This window comes from Pteropus medius, unplaced genomic scaffold, assembly GCF_902729225.1.
Source record: "Pteropus medius unplaced genomic scaffold, Ma_sr-lr_union100, whole genome shotgun sequence".
Lineage (NCBI taxonomy): Eukaryota > Metazoa > Chordata > Mammalia > Chiroptera > Pteropodidae > Pteropus > Pteropus medius.
Window position 1 is genome coordinate 1,707,728 of NW_024341893.1, and position 4,608 is coordinate 1,712,335.

Genomic DNA, 4,608 nt, shown 5'->3' on the forward strand with positions numbered 1-4,608 from the left:
TCCCGGCTTCTCGCCCTGCCCTTTCTCCGCCCCTCCCCTCCTCTGCCCGGTCCCTCGACTCTCCCCCCTTTCCCCTACTTATATCCCATCTTCGCCTCCCCCTTCACATCTTCCCCGCCACCCACCTCCCTCCCGGGCACCTCCCTCTTCTCCCCGCCCCGCGGTACCAGTCACTTAGATAAAACCGGTCAACCGTCACTTGGCCGCTGCAGTCCCGCCCCTCTTGCCCGGTCTCAAAATGGCCGCCCGCACTTCCATCACCGACTTCCGCCTTTCCAGAGGTACGCCTCCTTCACACGTCCGTCTCCACGGTAACACGCACGCTAACTCGCTCCTAGGATTTGACGGAGGCCGATGCTCAAAACCTACGCTATCGGGGTGGGGGGCGCGCTGGCCGGCAGAGGGCGCCGGAGACAAAGTTTGTGATACTTAACGTGTCCTACCCAATCAGGCGTTTAGATACCCAAATTTCCACATCTACAAAAATAATAATAATAACGTTTGGTCTCCTTGTGGGAATTAATCTGACTACGGACAAAGGCAGCCATCGCATAGAGTTGTTGTGGAAAGTCAATAAGATAACATGTGAAGAGTGCCTGGCACAAGTATTCAATAAGTTAACCATTTTCATTCGTATCTTGATGCCTAACAGTTAACGACTCAATGTGACTTTCTGATGAACAGCAGCTTGAATTTACACTGAACCCATGGTTTTCAAACTTTAGCATGCATGAGACTCACTGGGAGAACTCGTTAGAACAGGTTTGGGGCTCCACAGAATTTTTGATTCAGTAGCTCTGAGGTGGGGCTGGAAAATTTGTATTTCTAGCAAGTTTACAGGTGTGGGGGCAGAAAAATAAATTTTCCTCCCACTTTTCTAAGTTCTTCTGGCCAGACTAATGATCAAATTAATATGAGACAGATTAACAGGAGAAAATGTCACAAGGTAATTAAGATGTACATGCAGGGGTGCCATAAGCTAGAAGACTCAAAGAGGCATTGGGCGGTTGAGGTTCCATGCCGTTCTGGAGCTAAAGAGGAAGGTGGGGTTGTAGTTTGGGACTTCAAAGGACAGGAAGACAATTCACATGGAGAGGGAAAAGCAAATGTTTGGTACATAAATGTTTGCAGAGCCATGTTTAACAATGGGACGCAGAGAGGACTTTGAGCAAATGTGCCATTCTAGGTTCCGGTGTATCACACCTAGTTCATATTAAACAACTGTGACCTGTGATGCTAGCTCCCTTCCTGGAGCCGGTCCTCCATCTAAATTTCTTTAGGCAGTTAGCGGGGAAGGTCAAAGGTTTTTCCTGACTCTTTTCTTTTTTAAAAAATAACAAGCTTAAAATTAGATCCCAAAGGCATATTTTGGGGTGGTAAACTTTGGTCTCCCTCACAGATGATGCTGATACTGATGGTCTGGGGACCACATCTTGGGAACCAGTGCTCTAAAACCTTCCTTGGCTCCCCAGGACCTCAGAGAGACCTCTGAAGTTGGTATCATATCGAAGCTGTTTTTGAAGTTGGTTTCATAATCTTATGCCTGTTGGCCTTCCTATCCAGCTCATCTCTTTTCTGCCTATAAACCTGTGTAGCCCACAGCCTAATCACACAGAGCAACTTGAATTGCTGGATAAGACATGCTCTCCCTCCTCCAGACCGCACACAATGTGGCACCCTCTGGAATACTTTTCCCTACTCCTTCACCTTTCCCTCAGGTCTTTGTGATTTGTGTCCAGCCCTCACTCCTGCCCAGACCATGCTGGGCCATGACTCTCCGGGAACAGATCTTTATTTACCAGGGAATCACAGGCTCCCTGACTTCAGGGTCTAGGTCTTTCTCTGTTACTGTTGTTCCAAACTCTGTCCAACACAAATAGGCGTTTTATGTAAATGAATAGCTGATGGACATCTATACTCCCCACCCCCACAGGCCAGGGAGGGGTGACTTCATCCGAGAGAAGAAACTCAGCAACTGTGTACCTGAGCTCTTTTAGGTTCCTGAACAGAGTCAGAGGGATTGGGGTATTCTCGTGGCAACCCCACTCAGGAATACAGTGCACTAGGGGGAGGTGCCTCTGCCAGACTTTGATGCACAAGGGGAATGCTGCGGCATCCTTTATGCCAAAGACGGTCAACCACCTACATGTCCATTAAGAAGATGTCAAAATAATTTATGGGACGTGTGTCCTAGAGGAGGCACTGCAGATATAAAAAAAAGAACTTTTTTATATCTCCGGAATGGTCTCCAATTTACACTGGATTGGTAGAAAAAACAACGTAGAAATGACAACATTATTAACAAAGTATATAAAAATTATATACTTATATATTACATATAATATAAAAAAACAAGGTGTAGAAATGAGAATAATCATTAGCCCATGAGGTAGGTGCTGTTATCATCCCAGTTCACTGATTGGCAAACTCATGCACAGGGAGGCGAAATCACTTGCCCCAAGCCACAGGGCTTGTGAGTGACAGAGTTCAGATTTATACCCAAGGGCTCTCTGCCTCCAGCGTCTGTAATGGTAACCACCTTGCCATACTAGATACCACTTGTGTAGAGAGAAAGAAAAAATAAATGACACACTTCTATACACACATGTATATTGCTGGTATTTGCCTGGAAGGAGACCTGAGAAATCAGTAGACACAGCCTGAGCGTGGGAGAAAGACTGACTTTCCACTGTACACTCCTTTGTACCTCCTGAATGTTTGGCAAGCACTTTTTTTTTTTTTAAGTCTTAAAGTGACCAGGGCCTGGTTTCTTGTTCTAGAGGAATTTGGAAAGAGCAGCAGTGAGGAGTGGAAGCCAGATCACACAGGCACCTCCCTCGAGAAGTGGAGAAGCAACTGCCTCCCCAGCCAGTGGCTGACTTTAGCAGCAAGGTCCACAATGACTGGTCAGCAGAGAGAGAGCTAGACAGCAGAGTTTCTAAGCTCCCACGGGACAAGGCGACCAACCAAACCGCGCTCAGCTCCCAGGTTTGCACTTCTTGTATGACCGTGGGCAAATTATTTAACCTCTCTGGGCCTCCTTTCCTCAACTGTAAAATGTGGAAAGAATGTACCTAACAGGGCTGCTGATAGGGTTAAATAAATTGTCGTGTATCAAATCTTGGCACAGCACTTGACTCACAGTAAGTCCGATATAAGTGTTTTCTATCACTGTTATTAAAACAACCTCTTGTGCCTGTTTAGCATGATTTGACAATGTTGACTTCTCCCTCCTTAAAATTCCCTCATCTCTTACCAATACTTTCCACTCTTCTGGTTTTCCTGCTCCTCTCTGAAACTCCTTTTCTGTCTCTTCTGTAAGCTCTTCTCTCTGGTATGAGGACATTGGTTGAAGGGTCACTGCTCATCATATGGGTCCTTCCCATTACTTAGAGAAAAGAAGCCCCCTTTGGGTATATCCAGCCTTGAAATTCAGCCTCTGTTTGTTTCCACCCTGCCAGCCAGGCATCCCTTATGTAGGTCTCAGCCTGCATAATTGTACATGACCGCCCTGGCTGATTAGTCAATCAATGTCCGCTCATCCTCCCAATCTTATGCCTTTCTTATGGAAGGCAGTTTCATTCAAGTATTCACCAGCCTCTAAAACTGAAACCTTACCCCCAGCCTCAGTTCTGGGGGACAATGGGGATCCTGAGGAATCCAAGCTGAGCATGCTGGCTCCATCACTCTGGCCAGTGCTTAGTTCAGGATGGGCATGTCAGCCAATTTTGGCCAATGAGATGGAAGAGGAAGTCTGCTGGGAGGCTTTGGGAAAAGGTTTCTTTGCTTGCAGACAACATGAGAAAAGATGCCCCCCTCTTCTTGTATTAAAACTTGGACCTGCAATAGCCACTTTTGGATCATGAGAGGAGCCCATGCGGAAACCAGGCCTTCAGCTGAGGGTGGCAGAGCAGAGAGAGGAAACCTGGGGCCACAAGACCCTCCCAGAGCTGTGGATCATATCATGCCCAGAGCTTTCCCCAACTCCTGTGATGTGCCATATACAATTATCTCATTGTTCCACCTACTGTCAGTAGGTGGAACAATGAGATTTTGTTACTTGCTGCCCAAATCTTTCCTTGCTGATAGAAATATGTAAGTGCCTTAAGGCCGATTTCTCTAGGCTGGTCTTCTCTTCCTTCCATGCAGGGCTGCCACACCCACCCTCATGACTTTGGTTTCTGAATCTGTCTCCAGCCTCAACCACCCCAAGCCCCAGGGGGTCCGGTGACCTTCTTCTGATACCTTCCCCTGGGTGTCTTTAGCCCCTCATACCCACCATGTTCCAAACTAACCTCAGTACCACCCCTTAAACCTGTTCTTTCTCCCAGGTTCCCATCTTGAGGGCAGCTGACCATCCCTTGGTCCCTTCCCTGGCCTTGTCGTTCCCAAGTCTGTAAGGCCTATGGCCTGTCCACTTGGCCTCCAGAGTGTCCCTTCACCTGCACCTTCTGCCCTTGGTGCTACCCAGTCCCATCCCTTCCTGCTTCGTTCCTGTCCCAGCCTCCCCTGGGTACCAGGCCTTAGTCTCCTCCTCCAATCTATGTCCACAAAGAAGCCCAGTGGATCTTCCCAAGGCACACACCTACCAATGACCAATCCTGCTCA